The 20,498-nt window shown below is 38.8% G+C and overlaps 1 pseudogene; it reads left to right on the top strand.

Annotated features, from left to right (window-relative positions):
* The first annotated feature begins 19,490 nt into the window (after positions 1 to 19,490).
* On the top strand, positions 19,491 to 20,192 carry LOC102904635 (pre-mRNA-splicing regulator WTAP pseudogene; annotated as a pseudogene).
* The last annotated feature ends 306 nt before the right edge of the window (positions 20,193 to 20,498 follow it).

The following is a 20,498-nucleotide window of genomic DNA, read 5'->3' as shown; positions in this document are numbered from 1 at the left end:
CCCCTCCTCACCAGGTACACTCTGCTGCTCTTTCCTTTTGGTCACATGCCATCATATTACCAATAGATCCTTTGTTTCTCTTATGCCTGGAAGGAACTGCTTTACCCCTAACCAGGGAAAACCATAAAGCAATATATCATAAAATGTTATGGGCTTGAACTCTAATAAAAAAATTTGCTAATTTTCCCACTACAGCAGTTGTTGGGAAAGTGCTTTTAAAATCTGTAAAATTCTACCTCAGTATTTTAGAAGTTTAGAAAAGTTAAGGATGAAATGTGAAGGCCAATGGAAAATACCAGTTAGCGTTGAGCTTCTGGAGAAATCCAGATCTTGGAATTGGCTGTTGAGTACTTTTCCATCCAAGTTCTTCCTCTCAGGTCTTGTCCTTGGTTTCCCCACAGTTGTATTTAGAATGCCCCTGATCTTTCCATGACAGAGACTGTCTTTCCTCAAGTGGCCCAGGTGGCTACAGCAGACTTGTTCCACTGTGAGTGATCAGCAGGCTCTCAACTCTAAGAACCCACAGGCTCCATCATCTCTTGGGGACTGGACATGTTTAGTGCACTATGATAACTTCACAGTTACCAGTGTCAACAAGTCCAATTCATATTTACTCTAGCAGCCTCTTTGCATGAACTCTAAATGTTTTTCGGTATCTAGGCATGTTTGCACAACCTGACATTAATGAAGAAACTTCATTCCAGTTTTCCCCTTTGGAAGTCACTGATTCTTACAAGCTCACCAGTGGTAAAACAAAACAAACAAACAAACAAACAAAAAAAAAAAAACCCCACAAATCTAATAATCTAATCTGCCAGTGTTTTTACTGAACCCTGTAAGGGTAAACATTCCTGATGTTATTCAGCTCTCCATTCAGGAGGGTATTCTGGTATTACACACCAGAAACACTTGTCACACCATAGGGGGGAAGCTCTTCCCGGGAGGAAGATAGTGTGGGGAGGTTTTCTTTATTAACTGGAAATCAACATGGCTTATTTGGGATGTTTTTCCAAAATTTAACATGGAACAAATTTATTTTGTTTAGGAAAATCTCTCTATTAGTTCAGGGGTTAGATTTCTTAGTTGCAAAGGTAATTATGGAGAAAAATAAGAGGAAAAGAGGAGGAGGAGGGGAGAAAGAAGGAGAAGAAAGTAAGGAAAGGAGAGCGAAAGAATGCAGTGGTGTATGGTGGTGCACACCTTTAATTCCAGCACTTGAAGACAGTGACAGATGAATCTCTGTGAGTTTGGTACAAGCCCTATAGACAGAGCAAGTTCTAGGGCAGCCCGGGTTACATGGGGAGATACCCTGTACAAAACAATGGAAAGGAAGGAGGGAGGGAGGGAGGCAGGGAGGGAGAGAGAGAGAGAGAGAGAGAGAGAGAGAGAGAGAGAGAGAGAGAGAGAGAGAGAGAGAGAGGAGAGAGAGAGAGAGAGAGAGCACAGAAAAGAGGAAAATAGAGGAAAAGAGGAGATACAAAGGATAATACAGTGGCACTGGGGGGGGACTGTTGTGTTTGGCGATTTTTTGGTCAAGTTCATGCACAACAAAACTGAAATCCCTACTACATGTCATTACACTAAAAGTCACATGTGTACAGGAAATTTTGCCACCAGGCAACAAAGCCTGCAGTTTCTGCTTTTTATTTTTAATGTCCGGAAGCTCTAATTTTCTTTCAGACAGAATATTTGTAGCTCAGGTATGTGCCTGTGACAGGACATTTTCAGAACTAGACTGCGAAGCAAATGACTAATAATATCCCCAACATTTAAGCTCTAAAGGAGTCTGCTGAAGAAATTGAGCTGGGAAAAAAATGAAGACTATATGAGAGACTCTTCAAATCCATTTTTCCCCTTTTGCTGCTGGCCTCTGTCCATGGCTTAGCAGTACATCAACACGTGTTTCTATGTGGTGGAAGTGCATAGTACTGGGAGTGAAACCAACACCTATAAAACTAATCCCAAAGTTTACCAGGATCTCTTAAATTATCTGGGACTGTACTGTGCTCTGATACTGAACAAGGCAGCTCAGAAAAATTACAGTAAAATTGACCATTTTACCCTTCAGAAATCAGTGGAAGTACTGGCTCCAAGAGAAATGTGAACAATTTAGGAGCAGCACAATTCAGCTGATTGTGAAAAATCCCCAATAGAATGCAACATTTCAAACACTGAGTGTCTTGTACCAGGATTCATTTTTAAGTGACATCACAAAAACTGAATTTTAAACAAATATACTAAATGCGAAGCTTAGCACCTTTCCTTCATAAGTTTAAATGACATCTGTTTTAAAAATTCTGAGCAAGATAGGCAGATTTCTATAACACCCCCAAATTTACCATGTGGAGAACAGCTTCAGACAACCTTAGCCGGCCTGGAAGGCCCATTGACATTGCTGAGACATCAAAGTCATGGTATCTGACCACAGGTGAGACACAGGAGGGACAGGTGTTCTCGGGTGAATGCCCTCAAACACGAATGCTCTTATGAAACTGAATTTGGAGGAAAGAAACAAAAAATAATTCCCCATCTTTCATGGTCAGAGTTTTCTCATTTGTCTATACAGTCAACCTCTTGCAGTTGTTTCATGAGAAGATGGTGAAAAGGGTTTCAGATGTACACTGAGCCTTTCCAGCTCCCTCTTCTCTAGTTTCCTGTCATTCCGCATGTAATCCATCTGAACACCAATCAAGTTCCTCCCCCCTTCCCTGATGTTGATTAGTGAATGTGTTTGATCTCCCTGCTGGATTTCCTTCAGCACACAGCACAGGGCGTATCTGTTCCACATTTTACCCAGCAGGAAACATGCAGCTTTGGATGGACTTGCTGATTGCAAGAGCTGAAGAAACAGTGAGTGTGGTCCCCTCACTTGGGAGGTAAGTCTTCCACCTAGGCTCTTGGATTATCCCTGATATCAGGCTGCCTCTGTCTTTTGCTGCAATGTGTCCTTGAGGATAGCCCAAATGGCCAGATGGGGAAAAAGAGAAAAGTGATACGGAGTTTAGGATGAGGTCCCGGGTGTTTTCAGACACCTGTTTAGAAACCAATTTTCCTGCCTGCCATCAGTCTTTTTATTATTCTCAGCTTCCCCAGGTAGCATGGCCCTGCCCACCTCATTATAAAGTGGGATTTTTCTGCGTTAGTTTCTTTTTTCATTACTGTTTTTGATACAAACAGCTTAAACAATGAATGACTTACTTTGGCTTACAGTTTCAAGGCATAGTTCATACTGGTAGGGAAATCATGGTAATAGGAACTTGAGAGAGCTGGTTGTAGAACACCCAACAGCCAGAGAGTTTTTTTTTTTTTTTTTTTTTTTAAATCTCATGGTTGGCTAATTTTCTCCTTTTTTATGTGGTCAGGGACCTCAGTGCAGAGAGTGGTGCCACCTTCAGTTAAGATGGGTCTTCCAACCTCTCTTCACCCAGTCCAGAAACTCTCTCATGGCATGCCCAGAGGCTTGTCCCCTAGGTGAGTCTAGATATCCTGTCAAGACAACAATATTATTTTTCACAGTGATCATTGTTCAGCAATTTCCGTGGAACCACTCTCCAGGGCAAGCCTTGGCTTCCAAGAACAGCCAACTGTGGCCTCTAAAGAATATGTTCTTGAAAGCTTGTATACTGTAAAGTGTTTCAAACAAGAACCAAGCAGAACTAAGAAAGGAAAATGCAGGGAAATTTGAAAGGGAAAAAATTTTTCAAAAGTGCACCAACAATGTCTGACAAAATGCTGTTTATATGACATTAATGGAGAAGACCATAATGTTCTTGTTTTGAATTCTGTCTTTGGAAATAGACTTATCAAAATAATCCTACTGCATCAGTTTAACTGCCTTTGACAGTAGATCAAATATAAAGGTAACCAAAGTTGAAAGTACTTCTTTTCTGTGCTACATTGGCATTCAAAGGAAATGGATTGACTGTGTTGCTGAATTAAACACAAAAGCTTTCAGGATGCTTGTAAAGTTATGGGAAAAGGGCCTTTGGATATAAATTCACATCCTCAAACCAATGCATGAGCTGCTAGCCCAGAGCCCTCATCACAATATTAACATTAAAAAATACCACTGTGAGTGAGCGTCTGCTGTGGCTCCAGAGAACTGGGGGCTACATTTGAAGTCATCGCTCATGCCTGCCAGTCACTCACTTCCCCCTCACAAACAGATCTGATTCCATTCATAACTGCTGGATTCAGTGTGGGGAAAATCAACATAAGCAATCGGAATCAGTCCTGATAGAAATCCACTGTTGGCAAGAGCACCCTGAATGCATCCATTCTCTCCTGCTCTTGGAAGCTAAGCAGGATCTGGACTGGTTAGCACTTGGATGAGAGATCTGACAAAAAAAAAATGGGGCCAACTTTCATTCTTTTTCTTGTATTGTTCCTTTTTCTCTTAATACCCTAACAGCACATATGTCCTATATGAGATAAGTTTCAAATTGTTGTCCTCGAGAGTTCTCCCATTCTACACTTCAGAATGTAATGGAGCCCTAGGTGACTTTCACAAATGAAAAAAAAAATAGTATATAATTATTTTTTATTTAACTAGTTTTCTCTTCTTGGTTGCTGTTATGAAAGAGAAAATGACCATAAAATGACAAGTAATTCTAAACAAATGATAGATATAAATGTTAGCTCTGATTAAAAAAAAGAAAGAAAATTTGTATAATATTTATATAACTTGAAAATATCATTGGTTTGTATAATAAAATCAAGCCAAATGTGGATAATCTATAAAAGCAAAGGATGGTATACATGAATTTGAAATTACAAAATATATCAAAATTATATGTGGTTTCCTAAAAGAATTGTTTAAAATGGCTTCAATCAAGTTTTACATAAACCAAGTTAAAAGACAAAAATAAGAGTGTATATAATTATAAAAAATATGCAACTATCTATTTTTATCTATTATCTACTACAGTTAATAACCTCAAAGAATGACCAATGGTAACTTGGAGAGGGAAGGGTTTATTTCATTTTATAACTCTTAAGTAACAGTTCCTCATTGAGAGAGGCCAGGGTAGGAACACACTCAGGATGTTAAGCAGAAACCATGGAGGAGTAGTGCTGCCTGAGGTGGATTGGGGAGCCTCCAGACAGCTTAAGACTCAAAGGGAAGTCCACAGCATCAGTTCGTACTAGACTTTTCCATCTGAGGGGGTTAGGGGAAAAGACACTCACACACGCTCTTAATGGTTTCCTTCAGACCTTTACTTTATTTTGCATTTTCTATTTATTTTCCTGGTGATTTCTTTCTCTCATTCTTGATGTTTTCCTTCTAACTCTATCTTTATTCTTGATATTTCCCTTCTAGGTCCTTCTAACTTTCTCATTCTTGATGTTTTCCTTCCAGTCCATTTTAACTCTTTAACTCTTTCTCAGCAAAATTGTTCAGGCAATATAAAAATTACAATGTGATTACATTCTGTTTTTCAAGTGAATGATTATAATGAATACAAATAAAAAACATGCTGTTTTCCATATCGCTTACATGATTAAATATTTTATATATTACAGATGAAAACAAATTATCCCAGGAACCCACATATATCCATACCCAAGAAACTCATTATAGATTGACTGTGTAGGCAAGCAAGATATTCTTCTCAGCCAGGTCTTTGAATGTCAGGCTGCAGTTTTGCAGTTACAAAGAAAGGGCCAATTATTTTATTAGTTATCTTGAGAGGTAGTGATCTTATAAGAAATCTTAAAGGAATCACAAACCTAAACCTTTATATGGAAAATAATTAGTGAGCTCTACTTTAAATCTTTGGGGTACATGCCCACTTATCAATAGTTTCTTATATCAGAAGACTGAGGTAAAAATTGGGCACAAGAAATTAATCATCACTTTTGATCACCAACCAAGCCTAGCAAGGAAAGTATGTCAGCCAGCAACAATTGAGCTGTTTTGTATTTTTGACCCTAACATAATGAATCTATAACTCAGCTATGTGTCCTTGTGAACTTTAGATTGTTTTCTGAGGTTTTTCATCTTAAGGCTCTTATCAAGATATCTGATTTATCTTGAAGTTATTTTGAAACTTTGTTTCAGCTAATGGTGCACACTAAAACCTGTGACATCATCATAAAGCATTAAGAGAATTAGAGCCAGCCTGCCTCCTGGGGACTCCATTGTTTTCCTTAAATATTAACCTGAACTGTGATCTATGTAGCTCCTCAGGTAAAACTCATAGGCTCTAACTATAATATTTCCTTGTATTTACTTTTATTCATCAGAACTCTATATAAGCTAACATTATTATTTTCAATTAGACAGTACAATTTAGGGAGGAATCATCTTCATGACAATCTACAGATTAAAAAATACCCAGCAGAATGGGATGTTTCCATGAGATAAACACTACATTATAGGCAGTGGGGATCTCCCATACCCATTCATACCATGTCAGACACCAGAGAAGGATAGCAGCAGCAAACATGTAAAGGCACAGCAGAAGCAAAAGACACTCTGGGATCTGTGGTCTCCAGACCTTGCCTAACCAATGTTGACCCATTGGAGAGTTTCCTCCTAGTAGGCTGACACCTTGAACTTCAATTGTTACCTACTACTCTGCTGACATGGCCACCAGCAGAGGAGAACTGCTTAATGTCTTGCTCTCCTGGTTTGCTCAGCTATCTTACATATATGGTCCAGACCCACCTGTCCAGGAATGGTTCAGCCTACAGTGCCCTGGGTCTTCATACACCATTTATGAAACAAGAAAATACCCACAGGCTAATCTGATGCAAGAAATTCCTCAATTGAGGTTTCCTCTTCCTAGGTGTGTCAAGTTGACAACTGAAGCTAGCTATGAAACATGTTGATCATGAATAAGACAAATTTACAACTCTGTTTTTCATTCTGTCCACAAATCAATGGACAGAATAAAAAAATCACACTCAGGAAATATTATTGTGCCTATGAAATTAGCAATACTTAACAAGATTTATAACCTTCTGTGGGAGGTGGCATAATAAATTGTTATAGTAGTATGGCATTAGAAAATTAGATCTGTGGGGCCAGGCATGTGGCTGCATGCTGTTGATCCTAGCACAGGTGGGAGATCATGATTTTAAAGCACTCTGGGTGACCTAATGAGAAAAATAAAAGTCCTTTGACATGATAATGCCATTGTACATGATAAATCACCCAAACACAGCAATGAAAAGATGGCCCTTCAGTATATGATAATGAGAGAGGTGAAAAAGAAAAACTTGGAAATGATATGAATGTCCTTTTGTTAGTAGATCAAAAGTCTGATTGATAATATACAGCTAACTTTCAGATTATGAGGAAATTATGGTATTCTTTAGTTTCTTTCTTTGTTTTGTTTTTGTTTTTTGTCAGCTTGATACAAGCTAGAGTCATCTGGGAAGAGAGACCCTCAACTGAGAAAATGCTTCCATTAGATTGGCCTGTGGGCTAGTCTATAGGGCATTTTCTTGACAGTTGATATGGAAGAGATCAGCCCATTGTGGGTGTCATCTTTGGGTAGATGATCCTGGAGTGTATAAGAAAACAAACAGCATACCGAGAGGAGTAAGACAGTAAACAATATTTCTCCATGGTTCCTGCTTCAGTTCCTGTCCTGTTTGAGATTGTGCCCTGACTCCCCTCAGTAATGAACTATTTATTACCTATAAGTGTAAGATTAAATAAACCCTTTTCTTTACAAGTCGGTTTTGGCCAATGTTTTATCATAGAAATAGAAATGCTTACTAAGACAGGAATTGCTCAGGTTCTTGGGATGCTCCTGTGACAGACTTGATCATGTATTTGGGGGACAATCATACTAGCATTTGAACTTTTGTCTGAAAATGATGCTGAGTGCTCACAGCTACAGGAACATGAAAAGTAAGCATGTTAAGACCAATGTAGACAATGGAAGCCTGGCTTGTGATGTTTCAGATGAATTAAAAACATTAACAGGGCTGTTTGAGTGATTGTGAATCTGTGGTTCTGAAGAATGTCGAGTAAATAATTCGCTATAATTAATAAGACTAGAAACTTTAGCTTTTCTGGGACAATTGATGCTGGTTAGCTGTGATCAAGAAGATACCAGCATCTTAATAGTAATGATTTAAAAGAACTTCCCAGTCCATGCGAAGAGTACAGTCCAAGAATAAATCAAATTTCTGAATGCATTTTATGCTACATATGTGTATACTTTGTGATCCTCAGGGGTTCGTGCCAAATATTCTCTCTCAATAAGTCCTTCAATACGTTTCTTAATAACACCTGGACTTGGTAAGAATCGAGCCTTCAATTGTTGAGTTACCTCTGCTACTAAAACATTGTGCTGCATCTTCTTCTGTTAAATTGCAGTACATGTTATAGATCATTCAGATCAAGCCTCCTCCCTCTGAGAGTTTTCAACATCAGTTGATTGAGCTTCAGGCTTTCCAAAGTTATCCCTGTAGAGATCATCTTTACAGTTCCTTGGGAAAATGTGAATGTGCCGCATTTTGTTTTCAATATTGTATGAAAACAGGAAAAAAAAATAAACAAATTTAGAAAACACAGCTCATTAAAATAAAATTGTTGGATTTCATTAAAAAAAAAAAAAAGAAGAAGATATCAGCGTCATTGACACAAAATCTTCTAGGAATAGTTCCTTAGGGTCAGTAGACAAAAGCTGCCATCCAGAGGGCACCAAGGCTGTACCTGGGGCTGTCAGCCAAACTTGATAGTGTGTAAAAGTCTCCCAGATGTTTTGAAGGCAGGAAGGGGTCATGGAGAGCTTCTTAGTCTTGGCATCATGTGGCAAGGGCAGAGTCCCTGAAAACAGCCTAGGAGGGGTTATTGGTGAAGTTTCATTCCAATTGCTTTAGAGACTTCAACATTTTGGACATGCCAGGGCCATGATGTGACCACCAAAACTGAAGTAACTATGGAGTTGAATGAGCCTAAGCATAGGAGACAAGCAGCATGCCCTGTGGTTGGCAGAGCCAGGGAAATGAACTTCCCAGGTCCTGTGAAGCCAGAAGATATGAACCCCAGAAGTCTGGCACTAGGCTTTACTCTGTTAGACTTTTTATTTTATTTGATTATGATTGTGTAATTGTGATAGGTTCTTCCATCCTGGAGTAAGAAACTACATAACTTATTTTTTATTTCACAGGACCCCACTTTTGAGAGACTAAATATTTTAGAAAGACTTTGGATATTACAAAGAAACTGAACTCTTAAAGAGTTTGAATTTTTAAAAACTGTGAGACTCAAAAGTTCAAGTGTTTTGTATTATGGTAGTGACAGTAATATGAGTTCTTGGAAAAGTTTATAGCTGAAAGTGACATATTTATATATCAAGTTGACAAGGCACAATTGTCCTATTGTTGTTTGTCAAGTTAATGCAAGCGGGGTTGTCTGAAAAGAAGAAACTTCAATTGAGAAAATGTTTCTACTATACTGGCCTATAAGCAAGCATGTGGGACACTTTCTTGATTTATGATTGATGTGGAACAGTTCAGTTCCCTCTGGGAAGTGTCACCCCTAGGCAGGTGGTCCTAGGGTATATACGGAAGTAAACTGAGCAAACCAGGAGGATCAAGCCAGAAAACTGCATTTTTTCCCATGGCTTCTGCTTCAGTTTCTGCCTCTAGTTCCTACCTTGAGTTCCTGCTCTGACTTCCCTCAGTGATAGAATATGACCTGAGTATTATAAGAAGAAATAAACCCTTTCTTCTGAAAATTGATTTTGATCTTGATGTTTTATGACAGCAATAAAAACTCTAATTAAAACAGATGGAAAGAATGGGTTTGTCCATCACTACCATTCTGTAGGGATGCTCATGATATCTCGTTGAGTGACAAAAACAAGCTGCACAGTCACAATGACAATTGGTGCCATCTTTGCCATGAATGCCCTTGCCTGCTTGCCTAGTCTACATTTTTTCCTTGAGAGTCATTCTTCACCATATATATCCTCTTATTCTCACACATTCCTAAATATTTAACAGAAACTTCAACTTTTCAGTGAAGCTAAATTGATAGCTCTGGGTTAATCATTTATAAAATGAATCATTATGCAATTATTCTAAGAAGGTTGTGATGACAACCATATATTCACATCTTAGTTTCCATTAGAGAACAAATTCTTCAAAAACAGAGGCTGTGTATCCTTAGTATCCTAGCATGGTATATAGATGTTATATAAATTAAGTAGTTTCCATACAGGGGAGATTTGCCAAGCTTTGCTGAATAGTAAATAATGTTATGAGTCAGACACATTCATATAGTTAATATACAAATAAGCAAAGGTAAAATGTTTGAATAACATCAAACATCACCAAACAAAGAGGAACAGCATCTGCAGGGGACTTGGATAAGGAGGCAGTGCTGACTAGTTTATGGGCTGCCAAAACCCAAAATCATGCTGGCACAAACATTGACCAAAAATAAGTTACTTTAGAAAATTTCTCTTTGCTACTGATATAGAAAAGTATGTGGTGATGTTTGATACAGTAATTCCTATACTTTAAGCACTGTGGAATTAGGCAAAAATGTCTGCTCAAAGCTTCCTGGGAACAGAAAACTCACTGCCTTTAATAGAGAACACAGAACCTTAAACAAAGAGTGTAAGAGAGGCCTCATGGGGCTACAGCTCTTCCATTTTCTGTTTTCCTTTTAGGTCTTTGAAAACGGAGCTTGCTTTAATTTGTTTGTGTCTGAGGTTCCATTTGGAACCAAAGGCTACAATCTCTAAGGTACCTCACAGACCTAGGCAGGAGAAATGCAGTGCTGACAGAAGGAAGCATTCTATGACCATGCACTGCTTGCAAGTGCACTCACAACCAATGTCATCACAGAATTGAAGTCCACTTGAAATGTTATTGGAGGCAGGGGTGTAGCTCTGTTTTAGGGAGACATTATCTTCAATTCCCAGCAATGCCAATAAGAGGTTCCTGTTTATTTGTTTGTTTTGTTTTGTTTTGTTTTAAATCATTGAAGTAGCCTAGAGTTTTTAGCATGTGTAATTTCTCAAATGTCAGATAAGAAAACAGGTTATTATCCTAAGAAGGCATTACAGTCTTCTTTCCATCACTAAATGGACCCACATGGCAGGAGCAAGTTGGGAGTTGCTGGAGCAAAGGGTCAGCAGTTCAAAGCACTTGCTCCTCTTGAAGAAAGCCTGGATTTGGTTCCCATCATCTTCCTACATTGTGACTCTAACCACCTGTATTCCAGTTGTAGATGATTCAGTACTCTCTTGTGGATTCTGTGACCACTTCATGCACATGGGGCACATATATACATGTAGGCAAAATACTTCATAAACATAAAATAAAAATACCGAATTCCCCCAAGTGCCTGCTGTTGTGCCCAGATCGTGACCCCCAGAGAGACCACCAAAGACGAGCATGCCGGAATGCAAAAGCAAGGTTTAATTCTGGATATCCAAAAGCAATACAAGCCTAGGCAGGAACTTCGTCCAATACATCCAACGCAGTGGAGGCTGGAGGAAGTGCCCACCTGTCTGCAAGCTCAGTTTTTAAAGGGAAAAGTCACAAGGTTACATCATTTAGGGGTGCTAGTATGGATACAATTCTGATTGGCTCGCTTTTAGGGACTTCTAGAAAATTACTTCTAAGGGAGTGGTTGCCCACTACCATTTCTCATTGGCTGCCCTCAGGTGGAGGCATTTCTGTGGTTAGTTACCCTGGAAACCAGGGAGAGGACATTCCATAGTCTGGCAGGCATTACCTCGTGACTATCTTGTGACTGTACTTTTACAGTTCCTGGTTTCTGGAATCTGAACTGACTGGTTTCAGTAACTAATGGCCTATTCCCAAAAGGAGAAATCTTAGGCCTTAATTTTTGGGTGAAAGCATTTCTAAGATGGCTCATTTTGGTCTCACACCTGCCTTGAGGAGATTTCTATCAGGGTCTAGAACAGATGCTACAAGCAGCTAAGGATACTAATGGGAGGGATGTTCAATGAATCTAAGCACACTGAGCTTGTTAGTCCATTCACTTTATTCTTCTAAGTCAATTCTATCTACAAAGTTTCTTTTCTGTTCTCATAGTTAGCTCTTCTCAGTCCCTCCTGTTCTCAGTCCCTTCTGCTGTTCTATCATGTCTATCTAGTTCTTTTGTCTCCGTCCTCATCTTTGTTCTTCTTAATCAATTCTCTCCAGTGCTCTCAGAGAACCAGTATATATGCACATGCAGTAATTCTTTGGCAAAGCAGTTTGAGGCTTGAAGTTCTCAGGGTCACAGAGAGAGGTGATAAGGATCCACACATAAAGCAATAAATGTCAGCTTCCAATTACAACCCAAAAGCGGAGTGATTAAAAGGGAGTTCTCTGGTAGGGTCAACTAAAGGTTAAGATCAATTAGGGAATCTAGGAACAGTACCTGGCTGAGGAGGAATTCAAACTTAATTTGCACAAGAAAGAAGCTTGGCACCTATCACCTGCCTGGCCTTGATGATCTTCTTGGGTCTGTGGGAACTAACTGCCTTAACTCAGTATCTTGCAAATGTCTAAATCATCATCCCAGGAATGTGAGCAATAAATCTTTCAAGTTAGGTCCTTGTGTAAATAACCCTGGGGTGAAGGTAAGAAGTTGAGGATTTAATTGTTAGTGGTTCTTTTCTATCTGTGGGTGAGGTGAGCTAATGTTTATCTATGTGCATTTTTGTCCTTGGAAAAAAGGTATCTTTGCTGAAATACTTTTGTCTGGAGAATGGCCTTGGCCAGATATATGTTAATGAAAAAATAAACACAGCTGGGGACAGTTACCCCGAATGTATAGGGAAGTTGTAACCCAAGATTGAGATGCAATCATTTGATTATATGTACACATAACATGGAGATGCATGGTAAATGGAGAGAATTATAGCTGTTATTGAACAAGAAGTTTACAACAAAAGAAAGCCAGTTCATTCAAAAGGCAGTAATTCTATAACACACCTTATGTGGTGGTTCCTGTAACAGAACCCTTAGTTCTGATAGGTTGAACTTCTGAACTCTGGTTGTCACTGCTGTATACTCCATGGACTTTTGCTACCAGTGGCTCTCAATATAAAAGGAAATCTTAAAACAAAATGGCCTCACAACCCCAGATGTTACTTCTACATCTCCAGATGCTGTACAGCAGTTGTTTAAACATCAAATATTGTAGGCACAGGCATTAGACTCCATGCTCTTTTGTGCAGAGCACAAAGAAACTCTCAGTGGTTACTGATGCTGTCCACATTCTAGGTGTGTCATGCCAGGCGATTCCTGACACTGATGGTAGGAATTCTAACCAGTAAAACTGAAAGTGATAATGATTATGTTTAGGTCAGATCTTTAATCAACAGTGTGTGATATCTCAGGGCTGAATTTTTCACTGTACTCATTTCTTGTATATGGTCCAAATAATGACTGCTGTGCTTAGCCCTGGACTGAAAGAAAGTGACACAGAATTCATTTAAATTGACCCATAGTATTGCAAGAAGGGTCAGTCTTTGTTCTTGTAAACTGCTAGTGTTGAGCTGTTGGTTGTCATATAGAAATCTAGCCCATCTTAACTACTAGACTTTCCTCTATTTGGGTTTGTCTTAAGTAATAATTATACCAAGAAATTTATAATTGTTCTTTAGTACTAAACATGGGCTTAGATAAATGAAGAGTTTTGGAATAGTAGCAAGTATTATTCATGGAACATGGTTTTAGACATACCTCATGATGAAGTTGTAATATAGAGTAAACTATGGAACTAAACTCTTGTTACTGATGTTAAATAAACCAGCAATTCCCAAGAATATAGTACTAATTTATAATCTACATTTAAATGTAGATTGATTACATTATTTTATTTTTATCATTTTTGACATTACACAATTGTAATACTGATCAATTTTCTGAAACATCATATACCTAAGTGGCCAAAATTCTGGCATTGAAACAGAATACCAGACATGGACTGTTCACCTAGTATTTGGCTGCCTTCTGGCCTTCAAAAGAAGAATAAATTTGTTTAGCTGTAGTTGACTCATGCACATTCTAGGAGTAATAATTTCCATGCATTTTGATTATTTGCTCATTTTACAATTGGGTTAATGGAATTTTAATATTGACTTGTTTCATTTCTGTAAGAGATTCTGGTTATTATATCCTCAACAAATTAAATAGTTTTCAGGTACTATCATTCTATGGCCTGTCTTACCAATCTGTTGATGCTTTCTCCTCTGAGTGAAAGCTTTTAATTTCGATGCACCTTTTCTCTATTTCTGTATTTTTTCCTTACTTTGTGTCTCTTATCCAAAATATCTTGTCCCTATCAACATTTTGAAGCATTCTTTTAGTTTTCTTCCAATAATATTCTTCACAGAAATTGAAATTTATGCTCCTAAAATTTCTATGGACTCACAAAAGGTTTGGTGTTCATGGCAATGCTAAGAAAGAAGACAGGGGCTGAAGGTGTGCTATCTGACTTGTGAGTATACTGTAGAGCTACAGCCAAATTAACATGGTGCTGATGAACAGAATTGGATATATAGGACACAAAAATACATCCATGCATTTGGAAACAGAAAAGGCAAGAACTCACATTAGAGGTAGAATATGGGAAAGAAAGGTATCTATGAGATGAATTTTCCATAAAATGTATATGAATTCTCACAGACAATTGTTGACCATGATGATGCCCTCATGTGCCATCAGATATGACTGAGTATCTGGTATGCAGGTCTTTTCCCTATTTGAAGTATTAAGAAAAGGCCTGAACTTCATTTCAATGTTCCAAATTGGAGGCTTACAACACTTTCTCATTCAACCTATTTTCTTTTGATTTGATCCAGTAAAGTGAAGGCAAATACTGCAGAATACAGGTACATCATCTTCCAGTCATGCAGGCATTGTCTAGGGGCTATAACGTTTTGTTTTGGGAGTGCTTCCTTGCAAACGGGAGCATCTACACATGGCTTTCACCATCCACAAGAATGCATGGTGTCCTGTTAAATAGACAGTGATTTATTCTCATAGGCCAGGACTAGGCAACATAATTTTAAAATTAATATTAAAAAGTAAGCCATTATATCATAATACTCTAACACAGATCTCATGGCTCTCAATTGTAAAATGGTAAGGAACAACCTTCATGGTGATGTGCTGACTTCCAGAACCATGCTATAATTATTCTCTATTAAATAATTGAAATAAAAGTAAATATAAAAGAAAAATAATTTAACCAGATGAGGTTGATTAATGCAATCTTTACCTGTAACATGAATTGCTAAATGGTCTTATTAATAAAAACCCAAAGCCAAATATTGGGGTGAAAGCTGAAATATCAGAGAAATAGAACAAACCAGCCACAAGTTCTTATCACTAGGAAATCCTCAGCCCAAGAGAGCTACTTCCTGTATACTCACGCCTATACATTTTTCTGTGCCCTGCCATCTTTCTTCCTCTCTCCACCCAGCTACATCATCTTTCTGCCCAGCTCTATCACTTCCTGTCTGTATATACCTCCAGACCTCTATGGCTAACTAGTGCTGGGATTAAAGGCATATGCCACCATGCCTGGCTCTATTCCCAGTGTGGCCTTGAACTCATGGAGATGCAGATGAATCCCTGCCCCCCAAATGCTAGGATTAAAGGCATGTACTACCACTGTCTGACCTCTATGTTTAAAATAGTAGCTGGCTTTTTCCTTTAATCCCCAGACAAGATTTATTTGTTAGAGCACAAACAAAATATCACCACATTTACCTTAACATTATTAAAACCAAAAATTAGACATAAGAACTTAAAGGACAAGAGAGTATGCTGAAGATAAACTACTCTAACAACATGGTTTTGTAAGTGTACTTTGTTAAATTTTATTGATAATACACAAACTAGTTAAAGAGAGAATGCTTTTTCTCTTCTTCTCTTTGGATGACTGCACAAAACCTGAACCAAGGCACTGTCTTGCTAGGCCAGAACTTTATCATTGAACCATACCAGTTGTGGTACAGTACATTTCAATGACAAATCATCTTGGCTCCTTGAAGCAAATTTACTTCTCATTTCTCATAAGATATTTTGTGTGTGCTTTCCTCGGCATTCTAGGAGGTAAACATGATTTTAGCTCTTCTTAGTTCTAAGTGAGGCAGAGTCTTGGAGTTAAATTTTGAAAGGAATGTTATATCACAAGAGAAAGGGCGTTCCAGGTAGTGTGGGAGGGGAATTTTCTAAGTAAGATGTTTTTGAACAGTTACTGAATTGTGCCTCTAAAAACAACCTTGGGTGTTGATTTGTTTTGAAAGGAAATGTCAAGGAAGCATTTCCTTTCATGCCTGAGTTCAGTCCAAATCTCACTGCGTACATACATTTTGAAGTTCCAGAATCTTCCTTGTTTAGTTTTCTTTATTCTTGAACCCAAATACTAGTTCTTCACAAGATATTTCATTCACCAGCTCTGAAAGCTGCCTTATGTGATGGAATCCTTTGGTGAGGTTGGGTGAATAAATTTGGATAAATGTCACAAGTGCTTCCCTTCTGAATCATCCCAGAGCTAAATATTCCAAGGCAATGGCAAACGTGGGCCTGGCTATTTTTGTACCCCATGACACCCCAGGAGTACAAGGTTTCTTTGTAGAATTTAAGTGAAATTTCCAGACACTAACATTTGTCAAGGAAAAAGAAATCATAACATGTAACACTTCAAGTTTGACAGGCACATGTAACAAATCTAAGAATAAAGAGGCTTTGAGCAAAAAGTTGGCCAGCATTCCACCTCACTGTGGACAGACAGGAGCCATGATGCAAAGAAGGAAAGTAAACAAGTGTTGAGCAAGACTGCCTGAGTAAATAGAGTTTGGGCTACAGAATCAGGTCAATATTAACATCAGAACAAAGATACTGAGGTTCTTCTTAGAGTCTCTGAGAGGGTATCAATAAGATAAGCACAAGGCCTTGGATACTCTAGAAATGGTTTTAGCGTAGTCAGTGATGTACAATAAATAATCAATCCTATCAATTTACCTAAACAATTCAATTAAATCAACTGCTTGAACAAGTAAACTAGAAAATAATTCCAGATTATTTATTGTATATGTACATAGCAGCCACTGTGTCTGTTAGGCAAGCATACACATGCATTTCTCAGACAATAATTATGGATTAATCAAGTATTGGTGAAATTATTAAGGCCACTCCACTTAGTTAAAAGGAAGATTTATTTAGTGGGCAACTTACAAAAAGGGAAAGGCAGGTTGCAGGGTCTGGGGAAGATGTATCGCAGTCCAGCGGTGTTCTCTGGAGCTCTGCTTGGTCCACCTCCACTGTTCAGGGTCCTGGCACAGAGAGAGCGCTGGCCCATCCAGATCACAGGTCTCCAGGTGCCTCCCCTGGCCCTGCCTCATAGGTGTGACAGTTGCCAGAGTGTCAATGGGGGTTGGAACTTCCAGATCCAAGCTGGAATGGCTACCCACTACATCCAAGTCTTTCAGAGCTATCATTAGAAGATATTCCAATAATTTTTCAAAATCTACCACTGAAAAACTTAATCTATGATGCCCTCATGTCCTACCTGAGGGCCATAGACTTTCCTCTCAGCTTCCTTATCACCAGAAGCTTAGCCCTTTACAGTCTTTCACCTAGGCCAAAATTATATTCTCAAAGCATAACACATACTGTAGCATTATAATATTGAAATATCTTCTTCTTTTCTTCTTCCTAGTTTGTAAAATTCAGGGTTCTAAAGATAATCTACACATATTCTCAGGCCAGAGCACAAACTTCCTCACTTGTCTGTCTCCTGCTGGTCTCTCTTTAAGCGATGACCACTGGCTATTTGGGGCCCTTAAAACACCCAAAACTGTTAAAAAAAAATGCTTGGTCTTTATATTTGCTAATTCTTCCATATGAAAAAATTTTCCTTTTAATGACTGTGAAAAGGCCTTCCCGGAGCAGCTCTGTTTAGTCACTGAGTACCTTAATTTTTTTCTTGCTTCGATTGTCCTTTATGCATAAAGCATAGTAGTTCTCAAAACTATGCCATTTTGAGATCTGTTTACATATTTGTCTTCCCCTGAAAGACAGGTTTCATGAGAGAGTATTCTTCAGTGTATACAGAATGGTGTCATATTTCACGATGCTGACATGCTGATAGCAATGTCCCATAAACATTGTGAATGTTATTTCATACAGCTTTGGAGCTTTGGAGATGTGATGGAAGCAGAAAGATTGTTTTTCATAATCTAGATGCCATCTCTGTCATAGGGAAGAAAGAGGATCACCACCAATAAAAGGAGGCATGAGGATGAAACCAAAGGTTAGATTGGTAAGCTTTGGACACAGAGTGGGAGACAAATTTTAAAATGTTAATGCCTCTATAAAGTAGCACAGGAAACCATCTTTTACCTCTATCTTCCAGAAGATACCAGCATTAACCACAGCTTCAATTTAGACCAGTACAACTAATTCCAACTCACCAAAGTTAACTTGCTTTGTGCTCTTCTGAATCCATCTTTCTTTAGAAATCACACATGTAGTCAGTTGTTATATTAATTACTTTTGTGTTGGTGTGTCAAATAACTGACAGAAAGAGCTTATAGGATTTATCCTGGTTCACGATTCATAGGCTTCAGTCTATGGGCATGAGTCTTGGCCTATTGTGAGAGGAAATGTCATCATGATCAGAGTGTTTTAAGAAGGAACTTCACCACACTGCAACGAGTAAATAGGGAGCAGAAGCGACAGGAAGTAGACAGAGCATGATACCGCTCCAAGGGCCTGTCTGTACTGTTCTACTTCCTTTATCCAGATGTTATCATATCCCAATCATCTCTCATCAGTGGTATGAATCACATCATCTAATATTCTTGAAAATGGCCTTGATCACACATCCACCAGTGTTCTTTACTCATCTCTAAGACATGATACAATCAAAAAAGATTAAATATCAGAAGAACCAAGAATATTGACAGAATAACAAATATTAACTGCACACAGAAACTTCGGTCTGTGAAAGGATTTAGGCTATAAATGAATAGTTCTATGGTTGTTACTATCATTTATTTTAAAATCTACAGTACCTCCCCATTCCTTTTGTTGTTTGTTTTATTTTAATTTAATTTTTATTTACTTTATTTATTGTCCATCCCCAAGATCTCAAATTAATATCAATATATCAATATAAAACACCCTCCAGTTTTAGAATTTCTAGTCTTCAAAAACTCAAACACCTTAACAGTTCAATTTCTCTAAAATATCCAGTCAGGCCAGATGGTGGTGGTGCATGCCTTTAATGCCAGCATTTAGGAGGCAGAGACAAGCAGATCTCTGAGTTCGAGGTCAACATGGTCTACAAAGTGAGTTCTAGGACAGCCAGAACTAAACAGAGAAATCCTGCCTCAAAATAAATAAATAAGGCAGACGGTCTCCGGTCTCCGTGCAGCGGCTGGCTGCGGCAGCTCCTCCGCGTCCTGAGGCTCCGAGCCAGCCGGAAGGCCTCCCTTCGCCTTTCCTCCTCCCTGGAGGCGCCGGTGGGGTGACCGGGGCTGTGGCCGAGAGGCGCGTCTCGGGGTGCAAGATGACCAACGAAGAACTTCTTCCTAAAAAGGTCCGATTGAGCAAAACAGACTTCAAAGTTATGGCACGGGATGAGTTGATTCTAAAATGGAAACAATATGAAGCATATGTTCAAGCTTTGGAGGGAAAGTACACAGACCTTAATTCAAATGATGTGACTGGCTTAAGGGAATCTGAAGAAAAACTAAGGCAGCAACAGCAGGAGTCTGCACTCAGAGAAAACATTCTTGTCATGCGATTAGCAACCAAGGAACAGGAGATTCAAGAGTGTACTACTCAAATCCAGTACCTCAAGCAAGTCCAGCAGCCGAGTGTTGCCCAACTGCGATCAACAATGGTAGGCCCAGTGATCAACTTGTTTTTCCTAAAAATGAAAGGTGAACTGGAACAGACTAAGACAAGCTGGAACAAGCCCAAAATGAACTGAGTGCCTGGAAGTTCACGCCTGATAGGTAAACAAATCATACTCCCCAGTCAAGACTTCCCTGACAGTCCCATCTAGAGAAAGCTGTGGTAGGACAGCCAAGTACTCGTTTCCACACCAAGACTCAGACTTTTTTTGAGCCAAAAAAGCCACATTCTCATACTGTCTAGCTTGTAATGGTTAATGTAAAACTTACCAGATGGACCTTGTGTTTCAGCTTTTCTCTTCCCCTTCCCCTTGCTTCGGAGGCCTGATGCCGTCGGACTATTCCGAAGAAGAGGTCACCTCCGAAAAATTCCCCTTCTTGAGCATGTAGACTCTTGAGAAAGGTTTCTGTTTGAAGAAAATAAAGGGGAAAACATATTAAGTCTGTGGCACACTGTGTCTTGAGACAGTTTGGGGGATTGAAAACCTAGAGGTTTTAAATCATGAATTGAACATGTAAAAGTCCAGTAAAATGTAAAAGTGGAATATGCATCACTCTTAACCTTGAGCATAGTGACTTAGAGACACTGTACATCAGTTGTGCCAATAAGACTGTGGACTTCATGATCAT

Source organism: Peromyscus maniculatus, chromosome 9, assembly GCF_049852395.1.
Source record: "Peromyscus maniculatus bairdii isolate BWxNUB_F1_BW_parent chromosome 9, HU_Pman_BW_mat_3.1, whole genome shotgun sequence".
Taxonomy (NCBI): Eukaryota; Metazoa; Chordata; class Mammalia; order Rodentia; family Cricetidae; genus Peromyscus; species Peromyscus maniculatus.
This window is presented reverse-complemented; position numbering and strand designations above follow the sequence as displayed.